The sequence below is a fragment of the Excalfactoria chinensis genome, chromosome 3 (assembly GCF_039878825.1).
Source record: "Excalfactoria chinensis isolate bCotChi1 chromosome 3, bCotChi1.hap2, whole genome shotgun sequence".
Taxonomy (NCBI): domain Eukaryota; kingdom Metazoa; phylum Chordata; class Aves; order Galliformes; family Phasianidae; genus Excalfactoria; species Excalfactoria chinensis.
Window position 1 is genome coordinate 22,939,363 of NC_092827.1, and position 16,584 is coordinate 22,955,946.

At 37.0% G+C, this 16,584-nt stretch overlaps 1 protein-coding gene across 1 annotated transcript in view; it reads left to right on the forward strand.

Annotated features, from left to right (window-relative positions):
* Window positions 1–16,584, forward strand: part of PRIM2 (DNA primase subunit 2) — an 86,280-nt gene that overhangs the window by 47,339 nt on the left and 22,357 nt on the right. The window lies entirely within an intron of this gene.

Sequence of the window (16,584 nt, forward strand, 5' to 3'; positions counted from 1 at the left end):
GTGTTTTTTTTCTTCCTTTTTATTTGGTTATGATTTTATTCATTTTGTTTTGGTAGTTTTTGTGAAGCGTGGGAAAAATGCAGACTAGCCACAAAACCAGAGGCTTTTTTATGTAAGGTCTAGGAGATCTTATTTTACCACTCAGATCAGTGGGAGACCACTGTTGTGTATGAAACAAGTGCTGTGTGGCTAAATTAGTTCACAGCATAGGTAAGTGACATTACGATCTATGAGGAGAGGTTAGCCTTTTTGTTCATTAATAAAAATAGAATTAGTTGGACAGCAGTGTGAGAGGTGAGCTTGCTGTAGCAAATTTACAGTTCAAAAAGAAACAGTATAAAAAGAAACTTGCTCCTTGTTAAAACGCTGGACTGTGCAAAACAAGTTGAATGCCTTATCCATATGCTTGGCCTGTGAAATATGGCATTAGGGCATTCTGGCAGAGTTCAGGAGTGTTCTCTTAGAGCAAAAGTTTCATACCTACATCAGTTGTGTTTGGACTATATTGTTTAACGGTAATGTTATGAGATCTTAGCTTTCCAGAATACTATGAAGATTGGCAGATAATTTTTATTACCTCAAGTTCCTCTGCCTTGGCTATTTAAACAAAAAACATAGCTCTGGGTGTAATGAATTACAGTATGCATCTTCTCTTCCAAGTTCCAGAAGATAGGTGGGCTGGTCTGCAGATCTTTTGGGAAGAGAAAAGAGAGATGAAAACAGCATTTCAATAAAGACTTAGACCAATGTAAATCTAGTTCCTGGTGCTTACTTTAAGATGAAATATGTGTTTCATAAAAGCAGAAAAATCTGAAACATAATCCTTTATGGAGATTCAAAAAAAGATTTCAATCTAGGTGATAATTTTGCAGTTGAATACCAATTAATTGCTGGCAGCAGCGGGTCCCTTTTGGAGCAGCTGGAGCTGACTCTGACCTGACATGGGGCAGTGTTGGGCTCTTCCCAGAGGCCACTCCTGCAGTCACCCTGTTATGAAAACCTTGCCACATAAGCCCAATACAAATCTGTACATTTATTATTTCTGATGAAAAAATATTGCATGAACGTGTCCCATTCCACTTGCTTTTTGTATCATGTTTTCAACCACGTTTTATGATTCCAGGTTTTGCCATGTAAGTTAGAAAGTATATTGTGAATGAAGCAAGGGGTTGTAGTTGCTGCATTTTTGGTAAGCAGGCTGCTATTTTGTAGTTCTGTTCATACTCTAGATGCCAGCTTCAGACTGGAGTGACAATAAAGAACTGATTTCTTACACCTGTAAATGAGATCAGTGGTCTGTGGCTTTTACAGTGAAATGTTCTATAATGCTTAATGTCCCCAAAAAATGATGATGAATGCAGTTCTAATTGGTACTTTCTTCTTTTGGCTTTTTTAATTTCTGACACTCGTGCTGTGTTTCCTTTCTGTGGAATTGAGGTAATTACACTGTTTTGTCCCACCAGAGCGTTGAAAAGAAAGATGTGTGGTACCTTGCTAAAGATTAGGGTTAATTATTTGCTACTGGTTGGTGTATTGTGAAAAAGGAGTGCTTGGTTTGTTGCAAACGGTTAAGGTTTCAAAATTGTGTGTTCAGGTTGGTCTTGAATGGCAATGGCACTTGGGCTGGTTTTCAGTCTTAAGATTGGTACGCAATTTCAGTTTTCAGCAGGAAGGGAATCACCTTCACCACATGAGCACTGCGTTGAACTGCGTGACACAGACGAAGCACAGATGGAAGGAAAATTTGCAGCCAGAAAATAAGACCTGTGCTCTAAATCACTGAGGTGGGCTTACCCCAGATTTCCCTGATGAAAAACACTTTAGAAAACACACGCTTTTCCCTTGAGGGGAAACTATGGGGTACATCATGAATACCAAGTTTCACGCTTCATTTAATGCAAGAAGTCAAGTGGAACCTAGGAAGAACACCCTGAAACTGATGGTGCTCCTGTGGTGAAAGTGATCAAGTAGTGGCACGTTCACAGCAGACAGAAGAAGAGTGCAAAACGAAATGTGCTTTTGCTTTAGGCACTGAAATTAAAATTGTTTTGCTAATTGTTAGGCTAAAATGCCTAAATGTTAAATTGTTGTTCAGATGATAGGATCAACTGCCAAATTGAGATAGGTGTGTTACTTCTGACTGAATGGTTGTGCTGTTTGGCTTCAAAACCTTAGTGTTACTTTAAGGTATCCTTTGTTGTTTACCTATGAAATGTGTGATACTACTCTAAGCAAATATTATTCCCAGTCTATTCTTTCACATCCTTTTCTGGAGTAACTCCTCTCCCTACATGCCCCTCCTCCCTCCCCATCAGAAAAAACAAATGAAACCCTCAAATACTCAATATACTTTTAAAATTATCAAAACAAGGAACTGGTAAGGTGAACAAAGGCATGATAAACAATTGCAGTGAGGTAAAAAGGCAGGATGGTTGAAAACAAAATCTTTTTTTGTAGAGGAAAACATTACATGGCTGTTACTGTTCATATGATCTGTTTATATAAGTGTTCTGTGAATGTGAAGTCAGGGACTTGAAGGAACGTGAACTTAGAGCAAAGAAAGAATGAAACCTGCTGCTTTCAGTTACTGTAGCTAATAGCTTGGAATTGAGGCTGAAGTTAAAATAAGGGATTCAGACTGGACATAGTGAAAAGCTCAGCATGGAGGCAGTGGAGCGCTGGAGCGGTTTCATTAGAGATGTTGAGTGATCTCTGTACTTGGAAGTTTCAAAGCCCCAGCTGGACAAAGTGCTGAGCAATCTGATGCTGCTTGAAGCAGGAGGCTGGACTGGAGATCTTCTGAAGTCCCTTCCTAGTTCTGTGATTCTCCACATTTGTCTGGTTATAGGTTGAGTTAAATTGAGAGAGCTAGCCACTAGAGGGAGACAATATCATAAGGAATGAACAAATACAACGTGTAGATGTAAGTTTAAGGTGCATATACTGTAATGCCGCTCAGGTCTGTACATTTATATTGTGAAAACAAACCATATTTTAGAATGAAAATAGAAATAGGTGTCTGCTGATGTGCTGTTTGTAAGTATGCAGAACATTCTACAGTGGATTTTTCTAATGCACAAAATGGCGTGGTGGTTCCATAAAACAACCTCTACCTTCTTAATTCTCCTGGAAAATATATTCTTTGTCAGTCAGTAGATTACATTTAATTCGGTATTTCACTTTCTCATTTGTTTCAGATTTGGGAGGTGATTTGCAGCAAGGCTTTTTTTTTTTTTTTGGCTTGTTCCTCTTCCACTGGGATAATAATGGTACCTGCTATTTTGGGAACGTGTTTTGATTCATAAGATTGAAGAAGATCTTTGCTCAGTCGCAATTAATTATAATTCTCTAGTTGGATGTAATTTGCTGCTTTTGTTCTTGAGTTATTTAAATCTTAGGAAACTGTCAAAGCCTAGTGATATGTTGGACAGCAAATCACAGTATTTGGCACGTAAGAAATAGAAATATAAATCTAATTGAAATTCCTCTATACAGATTAAATTTGATCTTTTAATTTTCATTGTGCCTCAGTAGTGCAGATAGATGACTGGACTTGGATTCTCTGGAGATGTGTGAAGGCTACTGTAAAGCTTTAAGGAAATGATTACTGTCTTCTGGGAAAGCAAAACCAGAACATACGTGTTGTGTATATTATAAAATATAGTCACCTTGGAATCTGTGGAAAATGGTAGAGCAGTGCATCACAGTAACAAACAGTTGATATTATAGCTAAGCATCCTTGTTTTCATTGGTTATTGGAGGACTGAATGGTCAGGATCTTGAATAAATTGCATTTTTGCATTAAGCTCCCACAGACTTTGGCTATTGGCTGCAGAAATTAGCTTCATTACTGTCTCTGTTTCTCTCTTACTGTTTTGAAATCATTTCATTCTCTAGGTGTAGTGAGAGAGCATGTGAATATAAAGATTTCGGGTGAATGATTTTTATCTTTATTGGCAAAAATGACATTGCTTAACACATTATATGTTGAACAACTGTCTTTTTTGTATAGCTGAGCATAAGGAAGGTCAAAATATTTTTATGTTATGTTTTCAAATGCTTTTTATTTTCTACAAACAAAGATAGCTCTTCAAGCTGCTTTAATAGCAGGCTAAGTGATTTAATAATAAAAAATATACATGAAAATGTATTTTCATTTCAGCGTCTCATTTGGATTCCCAAACATACTATTGCATTTGCATTACATCTTATCTTTAAAAGCAAGTTTAAAGAAAACAAAACATACAAACATACTAGAGGTTTTTTTGTTTTGGTTTGGGTTTTTTTAAGAGTATTTAATTTAAATTTCAGCCTTGAAGGCTAAAGAGAAGGATCTCCAGATTCTGCTGTTCCTGAGTTTGTTTCGTTTTTTTTCTTTATTATAGAACTTTCTGTCATTCCTGAATAGCTAGGTCTGTGCAGTCAGTATACTTTTACAAAACAAGAGTGAATAAACCAAGAGATTTGTTGTTAGTAGCCAAACAACCACTATAGCATTGATGTTTATTAAGAGAAAAATGCCCAATCTGAATTCCCAGTTGGTGTTTCTTTCCAGAAATCAGCTTTGTGGCATTCAATCCATCATCAAGAGAGATCTACCTTCCGGTAGCTTACTTTAATATCTTCTAGGCCTGTTAAATTGAAGGCTTGATGTTAAGAGATGTGTTGTTCAAATGGTACTTCCTTGTTGAAGGTGATGGCTACATAAAGAGATATGGCTGCTGAGGTCAATTAGCTGAAGGAGTCTAAGCAGAAAAAAACAGAATAGTCTGGTGTTTTTTATGATAAACAATAAGCAGTAGAGATATTGTGAATGAATTTGTTTCATAGTCAAACCTTATACAGCTAGACATGAGAATTAAAACTTGAAGCCTCAGGTGGATGGATTACTTCTGTTGTGTTTGAATCAAGCTGGAGTAGTACAGCTTTCCTGTTTGTGGTAGCATGAAAAGGTTGTTTTTTTTTTTTCTTTGATAAATTCCTAATAAGAAACTATGAGAAACTGGAAATCCTGATGACTGAATCTGGGGTATTCTTGTGAAACTTCTGCTGTCTGGTGGTGGGATTTAGTCCCATAAAGTCATAGTATCTTCTGTTGAATGGAAGTGTTTCAATTGCTGTTTAAGTGGTCTTTTTTTGTTTTTTTTTTTGTTTTGTCAAAAGTATATCACAATGAATATGTTAAATATGTTCAGGAATCGTGCTGTTACATGTTTTTGCTTAAAGTTGTTTTAGTATTGGGGATTTTTGTTCTCTCTGTCTTGTATTCATTTATACTTTCTAGCATTCTTTTTCGGTTCTCTCTTGTGGAGCACTTCAGCATATTGAAAGACTCAGATGAATACCGTCTGTGTATTTCTGACATGCCAGTCTACATGATTGGATTTCTTCAGTTTGCTGAAAACAGCAGGAGAGAGCTCTGTAATAGAATTTGGAATGGAGAGGACTTTGAAAGCGTGCTCCCCTTGCTTGCATTTGGCTCTGTTCTAAGAGGTGTGTTCAAATGTGAACAACTTCCTGCAAATTCTTCGAAGTCTTAGGAAGGATAAGATTCCTTACTGACTGTGTTAATTAAGCAATTAAACAAAGTACTTCATAGCTCCAGTTGACATTATAAGAAGTCAGTTGATGAGTAATTAGATGTGAATAAAGGATGAGATGTTTAAGCCCTCTATGGCTTCTTTACGATACGTAAGAAGTCTTACCACTTATTTCAGCAAGGCAAGATGAAAGTAATAAATCTTTCACCATTTCTGCCAATGCACGTTGTATGTAATCATCACTGAAATAGTAGTTAACCTACAACTTTATGTTAAAAATGCACATGATTTAACTGTGTTTGGAGGTTTTTAAAGTTCAAATAAGAATATTAATACATAGTAATCGGTGTATAATGTTGTGCTCTTTTATTGAACTGGTTAGCCTGGGTATCACATTTGCAGATGGAATATTTCTCTGGTAAAGGGTCTGTTCCCTCCAGTGAATAAATGATTTGTTTTAGTATCAATTAATGGCATTTCCAAAACTAGCTGTGTTCAATTTTCTTTTTCCCAGTAGCAGAAGTTGTGTCAATTCCTTGTACCTTTGTCAGAGGAGTAAGCTGCAACCTTATTTAGTGTTGTTTTCTTTGAGGGTGCATTAAAATTTTATTTTACCTACCACATATTTGGAATTCTGTGCACTAAAATAAATGAAACCTAACAGGAACCTTTTGTTTTATTTTGGAACTCTTTCTCATGAAGGATGTATTTTACCTTTAAACAATACTGGATGACCTCTTAAACCTGAGGCCTTTCCCGGTTCAACAGGGAAGTTGAATATACTATGGAGAAATTGTCTTTGGGATATAATTATGTAGATTGAGAGAGAGATGTAGTTTTAATTATGCCTTGTAGCAAATGTAGATGCATATTAAACTCAATCAGGCTTCTGTGCATTTCCCTCTGAAACCGTTTTTACTCAAGCCTTAAATTACAAATCAGCACATTGGTGTACCCTAAGGTTGTCTAAGCCAACTGAATATTGACAGGAATCCATTTCATTAGTTGTCATTCCATGTTTTAACCTAGTTTTTATAAGGCAGTATACTTCTTACGGATACTTTAAGAAATGAAAACAAAAACTTAGAACTTAAAATAATAAAAAGTTGCATTTCATGTAATAGGTAACAAATCTTAGAGCAGAGTTTCTTAAATGAAAGGGAGCTAGTATAAAAAGACGTTATTTGTCAGCATGTTTTTGATTCATAGATGCTATTCAATGAGACCATGACTGATGGTGATACATTAGAAAGCATGAAAGCTTCCTTAGAATTGCTACAGGATTTTTTAATTGCATTCTTTCAAAACTTAAGTTCTCTGATCTTTCTGAGGCTGAAGTTGGTGACGTTTTTCCTGTGATCATTCACTTTAATATAATCAAGTTGTTAAACCTAATTTTTGAAAACCTGTTAAAAACTTACCTACCTTACTTTTGATTTTCAATTTTCAACATTTGGCTTGTATTATGAGGGGAAGCTTTGGATTGATTTCAGTCTGTGGTATGTCTTAGGGGCAGAGAAGATCATAATTGATTTCCCAGGACATTAATTACAGTGCTTGGTTTCGTTTTGCTTTTGTTTTTTAAACTGTACTAACTAACGTAAAGGGAAGTGGGGTTCGTTTTTCTTAATTACGTGTTAGGCCCTGAAATCTGTTTTACTATCCAGTGTATGTACAGGTTAGTGATAAGGTCCTTATGCTGACAAATATAAAAGCAATAAATATCTTTCCTGTACAAAAACAACATCAAGGATTAGATTTTATGAATATTTATTCTTAGTAAGCGCATATTTTTGGACATAACTTTCATTACTCTAGTATCTTCATAGAATTTTGTGTATAAAAATGAATGGAAGACAAGTCATTTAATTTTTGATAATTCTTTTGTAGACTTGAGCCACTTGTCAGACTTTAATATCACTGTAGGAAGACTGTACTTGTTAGAAGAAGTTTGTTTCATTGGCTGTTACAGCAGCAGCAGGGTGGTAGGTACATCAGTGATATTTTAGGAAAAGTAATAGGTTTGTTTATCTGGTTGCCAACTTTATGTTCAATGATGGTGAAGTATCTGAGTATCAATATGTTCTTTGGCAGTACATGCTTTAGCAGCCTGTCTTGATATCTTCCGAACTATACAGCTTTCTCTTTATAGCCATCTGTTGAAAAATACCTGCTACGTAACATTTGTGGTTGTTTACCCCAGTTTCTGATACAGAAGTCAACGTTTTTTTAGATGCAGGTCTGCTCAATTGTATCTTTTTGTTAACATCTACAATGAATGACATGCCTGGTCTCTTCCAGTTGTGCTCCTGTGTTTTTGAGCAGAAAAGCACTGGTTTTGGTAGAGAAGCTAACTGATGTTGATACAATTGTTTGAAATAATATTTTAAAATTATTAAATGTTCACATTTGCTGTAGTCTTATAAACTGACTTCCAAACTAAGTTCCAGTATCATGTACTGTCTTCTCTTTTGATAAAGGTCCATGTAATTCCTGTTGCATCTAACTGTTGTATTCCGTACGTCTATATTCAAGCAGCAAATTGTGACTATATTTCATATTCAGTCATCCAGAAAAGCAGCATGTTGTATCAAATGTGCAATCTGGTGATATACCACATAGGTTTAAATGTAAATAAGAAAGTATTCTTTCTTTCAGAATTGATTTAGCATTGTGCCTCATGTCTCTTGAAATGTATTGAATCTCATGAATAAAGACATCTCTTTTATAATCTAACTCATACCATGAACGCTTCAGGTTTCAGAAATTTAAGTCATTGATCTGGAAAGGTTAAATTACTGTGATCAGATTTAAATATTTCAACACCAGAGAGGTTACTGCCTCTTGGAAGAAAGTAAGGCGCTGACTTTATATTGACATACGCTGTGCTGTTTAGCTGAGAACCTATATTCTGTGTTGTGTTCCCTTTGTTCTTTCTGAAGATCTCTGGCATAGATGTACCTTGCAGTCTGTGGGAGAACAGCATCTAGTGATCTTTAGCAAGTCCAAATTCCTTTGGATTTGCTGTGAATTTGAAGTTGAAATTGCATTATTTATCTGATAAATTTTCTTATTGAAGTTGGATTTGAGGCGCGAGAGTTGGGTCAGTACCAGTGAGGAAATAGCTTTGTTTAAAAACATTGTGTTTTAGATGAATTACAGTTGTTGACTTGTCCTTCCTATGTTTTGTTACCAGAGTTTTTTCCCTGAAGTTGTATTAATTTTTAGACCCTTGCAGCCAGCGCTAAAATTGAGATGTACGTTACTTCAGAGCAATCTGGCAGTATAACTTCTTTAGTTTTCAGTTTGCAGTTTTTCTTTAGTCAATTCATCCTTTAATGAATAATGAACAGCAACAAAACAAAAGGTGGAAAAACAGTTGTGTCCTTCAGCACTAAAAACATAAACCTTCTGTCAGTGAATGCAGAAGGAGCTGCTACACGAAATCTAGAGCGTTCAAATTAGTCTCGACTGGCCTACACTGTAAGATATAAGTACCCTTTTTTATTGTATTGTAAGCAGTTATGCTTATTATGACAGTAAGGACTGATGTCTGTGTTTTTCAACACTTTGATTTCCTTTGATCATCATCTTAAAATGTCATTTTTTTGTCTTTTGCTGTACTGCCAATAAAGGAAGAAGTGTTTTTATGGCAAGGTTTTTACAGGGAGGATGCTAGTATTCTTGAGCAAATAGCGAATCTCAAAATCCCTTGTTTTTCTCATTCTTTTATGATAGCATAAAAAAACATAAGCCTACATGTTTCCAGAGTAGGCATAAAGTTTATGTATCTATCTGAGGAATTGTATTCCTTAGTCAGCTTTGTTTTTGAGGAGGGAAGGAATTGGCTGATATATGAGAACATTACATGATTGGGCACCTGATGTCCTTCTGTTCTGACACCATCATCATTGTAGAAGGGATTTAACTGTATCTCAGTAACTGCAAACATTTTGTTTTTTTGTCATGACTACACACACACACAAAACAAAAATAGTATCAGATGGTGATGTGAAGGCATGTTCTCCAACCCAAATCACTGAATCTCTTTAGGAGAGGTTTTCAGGGAGAGGGTAGAGATTGCACTGAGGAACATGGTCTAGAGCAATCACAGGTGTGGACTGATGGTTGGGCTAGATGATCTTAGTGGTCTTTCCAGTGTTAGTAATTATATGATTCTAAGATTCAAAGGAGATGTTTCTCTCTGAAAATGATGCACAGACAGAGATCTTCAACTTCTCTGCTAAGTGCTCTCAGATATTTCAGCGCTGTGGCAGGTGTACTTTAGCGGTAGTGAGCCAGTTTTTTTGGATTGGTTCCAGTCTTCTGTAGACATCTTTGAAACTGGGAACAATGTAGCAGAGGTGAAGTGCAGCCCATACTACCAACGGCAGCCATCTGCTCTTCAAGAGCTGATGACTGTACATGGTGCCTCCATATGAATTTCGGGTCTTGTGTTGAACGTTGTTGTTGGAGGACCTGTCTAATTTTCATTGAGTGGAGTAGCTGAGGCAAGTTTTCCTCAGAGCTTATCTTGATGAGTTTCTCTTCTGCTGTCCCTGCCCTGAATCCTGGTGTCTTCTCATCCATAGCTTTAAAATGTTATGACAGGCTAGTACAAATATTCTGTCAGAGTGCAATTTAGACCGTGTTCTCAGTCCTGCATTTTATTGCGTATCTTATCACGTGTTCAAAAAGAGAATCTATTTGGATATGATTCAGGATTCTTCACAAAGTAACAGTGTGACTCCGTGCTGATATTTCTATGAAAAATTAACCTGTTTTCTTGCCTATTTCTTTCTAAGTTTGTATTGTACGTACTCATCCAGGTTACTGTATATAATATAAAGGATCCTGAGCTATACCAGACTAAATGCATTAGATCGCTGTGCTTAAGTAAAACAAAAAAATGATACGATGGCTCTGTTGTTTAGAGTATAGACAGAGCAGTAGGAATTTACTTTGCAGACTTTGCAGAGGGACCTGGCCAGTATTTATCCATCTTCTCCTAAAATATGTAATACCTGCTGCAGTGGTATACATACAATTATGGATTTCTCTTAATTCTGATACAAGCTTACTGAATCTAATTTCAACTTGGTATACATATTCTTTATTCTAGGATCCCAGGCTGCCATTGTGATCAATAGAGCTCTAGCCAATACAGTCAATAGTGTCTAGATAATGATTTATTTAATGAGCCTCCTGGTGCCTCTGTTAGGGTAAATTGAATTGCTCCCCAGGCTCCTCTGATTGCATCGACCTCCATTGACAATAATAGGAGATGTCTGAATTTAGATGTCTGGAGCTGAATCTTATTCCTATAGATGCACACAAAGTCAGTTACTATTCTACTTCAGTTTAACTTCTTTAGTCCTTGTTATTGTACTGCATGCCAAATTCTTGTCTGCTTTGCAATCTGTTAACACTCTTACATCTCTTTCAGTGATAACGCTTTGTGTTCTCTGCATTAAGTGTGTTGGATAATGTTATTCTCTGACTACCACTTCTGATAAAGTTAATAATGCTGTTAATTTACTTTTTACCTTCTGCTGAAAGAAACACTTAGAAACTACATCAGCTGACATCTCTGAATATTGAAATGCAAGAAATGCTTTAAAAAAAAAAACAGCAACAGCAGAGTCAGGGAATTACAGTGATGTGCTTGTAAATCATGGAATACTGGAAGTGTGAGGTTCCCTCCCACAACTGAATGGTGTCTCTTGTTCTAGATGCTTATTTTTTACTAAAGGGTAAACAAAAATTTAGAACTTTATCGGTAGCATCTCAACAACTCCAAATTGAGCTGGATATTCGGAGATCACAGACCTCTCAAAGGAACATTGCTGAAGGACAGGGCTGTTAGATGGTGCCCTCCTTGTGTTCCCTTTTGGTGTTAGGAAGAAGGATCCCAGCAAATCCTCACTGATGGCTGGGAAAGCTTGCCAGGAACCTGCTGACCATGGAGGCAGATTAGGGGAGTGCAGTGGAAGCAAAGCTCCATGCACAAGGCTGATTGACAGAGACTACTGAAAAGCACTGATCACATTTGACAAACCTTTCAGTTTCCTTTTTTCCCATTTCCCCTCCCAGCAGTTCTCTTTTACTGCCTTCCTTCCCTCTCGAGCTCGTGGATACTATACAGGGAATTTAATTGATCAAACCTTTTCTGATTTCTTTGTGGTAAAAGGAGCCAACTCCAGGGCAGAGCACTTCTTGCTTCATCAGATTTGGAAAAACCTGAAATTGATGGGGAAGACAGTTTTTATACATAATGTAAATTTGTCTGTAATTGCCACCACACAACTTCTTACAATTTTTCAGCTCAGTTTTAGCTGATGTCTCTGATCTGTGCCTTAAAGCATATAAATTCTGCTGCAAGTTGAGAATTTAGCATAAATGGAGCCTTTCTGTAGTTGGCAAGTGGGGAAATACCTACTTATGTTCATAGATGAAAACCATGCTTAGGAAAATATAACCTCGACTTGAGTTTATTTTAAGAGTGAGCTTAAAAAAAACCCAAGTCTTTGGACAAAGATGTGCCGGGTAAGCAGCATCTGCTGTGCTGATTTGAACTCCTGCCTAGGAAATGGGTAGAAAGCGAACCAATTATTTTGGAAGATACACAAGTTAGTGCAACACGTTTATGAATTTGAAGGTGTTACCCATACAGCCTCAACAGTTTTGTACAAGAAATTACCCAGTGATTGTTTAACGAACTGGTTTAACACCTTACTACTTCGAATTTTTCAGAGCTGGAACTAATCTGGTGGTCAGCCAACAAGATGGATGAATTGCTGTGGTCACTTTGCTTAGCTGTTAGTCTTGAAATAAATCTCTCAGTACTTCAAGAAATAAATGTGTGAAAACTTCCATGAGTATATAAAAGTAGTTCTGATGAAACATGAAAGTTTTGTGGAAGAGTGAAGATGAGTGTGCAGCACATCTAACATCTGCCAGCAATTTATTTTAGTATGTGTGCTAAATATCAGAACTGATAACTTGGCTAACTTCTCAAGTGACAGAATTTATGGAGGACTTACTGCTGTTTCCAGATACTAATATGACAAGTGATATAAGCAAAATAACTAGGTTATGACATGATACTTATTCTACAATGGCTAGAATGCCTTGTTAATGTTGTCTGTAATTGTTCTTATTGTCTGTAATTGTAATTGTTGTCTGTTCTTTGAAGTTGTCTTCTGTTCGTGAAGCACACATGACCCATCTTTCTCTGCCTTGCTCAAAGAAAGCTTCTCCAAAGAAACATATATACTGACCACATAGTCCATGTGATGCATGTTGTCATAACCTACCCAAAGATCTCATACGTATGTGATCAAACTCTACTGAAAATAACATTTCTGTACATTCTCGACCAGAACAATAGTAATCTGAAAAACTGCCTACTTATGCAGAGTATCTCAGACCACCCGTCATGTACATCCTACAGCTATATCCAAAGGAAGGATAAGTCCTAAATTTTTTTTGTCATCAGGGAACAAGTTAGAGATCAGGCAACTTGTGCAGTATTTTAAAATTAAAATAAAATAAAATCATATAGGTGCTTAGATTTGCACGTCAGTGCTAAACTGACAAAATCAATAGAGAGTAGTTTTCTCCTCAGCTTCTTGGCTTTTGGTTGGGTGGCTCATTGCTTAAATCTGACCTATTTCTTGAACCCTTTATCTCTCATTAAAGCATCAACTCATCAACCCAATACTTGGATGCAAGTTACAAATTCCAGGCAGATACTGGAAAGCTCCGAGAGCTGAACAGAGGAAAAACAGTTTAAGTTGTTGAGGCCATATTGTGGAAAGTTGCAGAAAATTGCTGTTCTAAACTATTACCTGCAGTAGGTGGTCTGGTGTAGGTAGTTGCTCAATAATGATGTTTCTTTAGGACTGCTATTATATTGCAACTTTAGCAGTAACTTTCAATTGGTGCCCAAACAGGCTGTGGTGGATGTACATACATAACTAGTTTCTCTGCATTAGTAGAATTGCTTTTTGCCTGATTTTTTTTGTTTGTTTTTTCTTTTGTCTTGATGGAAACTGTCACACAGTAGGAGGTGATATACTCATTTTAGGTACATCGTTATTGTTGAGCCAGTTCATATCAAGCTTATTTAACTTACTCTTAAGTTCTCAAAGCATCATCACAAAAATGGTTCTTTTGTATTTTGTTTCCAAGTCACTGAGTTTTTAGTTTTCTGCCCTAATGAACTTATGGTAGGTAGTAGTTGGTCTATACCATGATAGACATTTTTTAGTTTTGAAATGTCTTTTTTTTTCTGAAATAGTTTAAAAGCAAGTAATTTATATACAATTAGAATAACACTGTGAACACTGACGTGCACGATGTGTTCTGCATATGATCTCTAAGTAGATGGGGGAATCGTACTACAGCTATGTGGGAAATTGGAATAAATAGAAAGGGTCAATTCCCTATGTCTAGATTTCAAATATGTCTAGTTACACCTGCACTCATATGCCTATATGTATGTGTTCACTGGCAAAAATTGCTGCTGGGGGTGATTCCTCTTTGTGTGTATCTTAGAGCAACGGTATTAGGAAAGAGCTTTTTTGATCATTGAGTTCATTCCCCAGTACACAGGGCTGTTCCTCAGGATGTGCTTTCTGAAATGAAATTCCTCAGTTGATGCGGGCTGGAGCACTTCTCCTAAGAGGAAAGGTTGAGGGAACTGGGCTTGTTTAGCTTGGATAAGAGAAGGCTCTGGGGAGACCTTTCAGTATTTGAAGGGAGCAAATAAGCAGGAGGAGTAATGGCTGTTTACAAGGGTGGACAGTGATAGGACAAGGGGGAATGGTCTTAACTGAGACAGGGGAGGTTTAGGTTAGATATTAGGAGGAAGTTTTTTGCACAAAGAGTGGTGATGCTCTGAAACAGATTGCCCAGGGAGGTTGTGGATGCCCCGTCCCTGGAGGCATTCAAGGCCAGGCTGGATGTGGCTCTGGGCAGCCTGGTCTGGTGGTTGGTGACCCTGCATGTAGCAGGGGGGTTTAAATCAGATGATCACTGTGGTTCTTTTCAACTCAGGACGTTCTGTGATTCTATGATGTCTTTCCTTCAAGGAGTACTGACAGCCTGCTGGAAATCCATGTGGTTAAAAATCTGTTTTCATGATCAGCAATCAGAAACAGAATCAAAAGGACAGGAGCTCTTGATGAATCACCTAAACATGCACACACTGATTTGTACCACTTCTTCCTTCCATCTGCTGCTGTGAAGGCTCTGAGAAGTGGTTAGAAACCTGAAGAAGCAAGTGCTCAGCTGTACAAATATTAGTATTATGAAATGCCTTATCTTATAGATGAAAATTTTACTAACCTTTGCTATTAGACAAATTCTTTGAGATAAATGGAGGCTCTATAGTGTGGAGTCTGCATTTTGAAAGAGACTGCTGAGGAGCACGGTGGCATTTATGCTCAGTTCCCAAAATACAATGTAGAAAATATGGGTTGGGTAATACAGTGCTGGTGTTGGACAGCGTTAATTCTGCCAAGAAGCCACCAAAATACTGTGAATGTGTTTTCTGAATTTAAAAAATATTTCTAGAACAGTACTTGTGTTAGGCAGGTGATGGTAATTTCAACAGATTGCCATGACCAGCAGTTGCCCCTTACCCTTATAGTATTGATTTCAGGAAAATGGCCACTATTGGAAAACAAGCAAGCAAAAATGCCTCTCTGCAGTTTCTTCCTCCATTCTTTAGTGCTAGTATTTCTGTTACAAGGTAGTTGTAATTACAGTGCTAGAGTAAAATCAGACTTATTCCTTCTTTTTAAGTTTTTAAGGCTCCTCTGTTCAGTGCAACTTAAAGAGATTCTCACCCTAGTATGTAGATGGTTCAAACTCTTCTGACATCTTAGAATTTTAGGTTCATATACCGAAGCTGTTTGTATTTATCTGTTTTAGCTTTCAGAATACTGTTCAGTTGTAGCTTTACTAAAAGGAAAAATAAAAATAAGTAAATTTGTCCTAACGAACATCTAGGTGAAACAAAGTGGAACTTATTCGAAATGGCTTCAAAAGATCCAAAGAGGTCTATAAGGAAGCAGTGTGAAGATACCCAACTTGTCCCAAGGCCATGCTGTGTTACTCTGCAGCTGTTTCTATTTACTGCAAAAATTACATCTCAGCATAAAAATCATTTTGAGTAGTAATAGTTTCTGTGGGCATTAAAACAAGTGATGTGAAATGCATAGCTCAGGATTTTAGAATGCTGCACTGTTGGAGGGCTGTATTAATTTTTTGGCAAACTAAGCAATATATCCTGAAGCGGTCAAGATTTGGTTTTCCCTTATAAAGAGCTATCTACTTTGACTTGCTTACACATATATCCTTCATTAAGTGAATGAAATATGCATTCATCCATTGTTTTATGAAGAAGGAGGGAAGGTTCCAGAGTTTCTGGATGGAACAATATGTGGCTGTATGGTCATGGGCTTCGCATGTGGCTTAATGGAGTCACACAGATGTTACTAATAACACATTTTCACCATTATAATGCTATCTGTTGCTGCAGTGCACAGAACTATTGACTTTTGCTGTATTAAGCTTTTCTACAGCTGACAGCTGCAAAGGCTGTATTTAGATTCTGCAGCTCCTGCAGCAGCAGCTGTCAGCCAGCAGCTGCTGTTTGTGTCACTAAGGGAGGATACCTCTTTTACCTGCCCTTCCTGAAGGAAGGTCCCTGAATGGTCTTCCTCTTTGTCCTCGGTTACTGCTGTTGGTAAACCCAGCTCTCCATTGCAAGCAAACAAGTCTGCTATTTTTTTTCCCCTGCTTAATAGTGTTTACTAGATAAGTTATCCCTGTGGGCTGCATCCTGCCTTGGCTGTGCTGAAAAACACAATTAACTTGATTATGACAGCATCTTGATAAGGAAGTTCCTTTTTTATCTGTCCACAGACAGGTGCAGTGTATGTTTTAATGTTTATTTTCAGAGGTTTACTTAAACATTTTATGTATTTGCTTATTATGTTGTAGGTTTTGAGTTATATGTTATTAATTTTCTGAA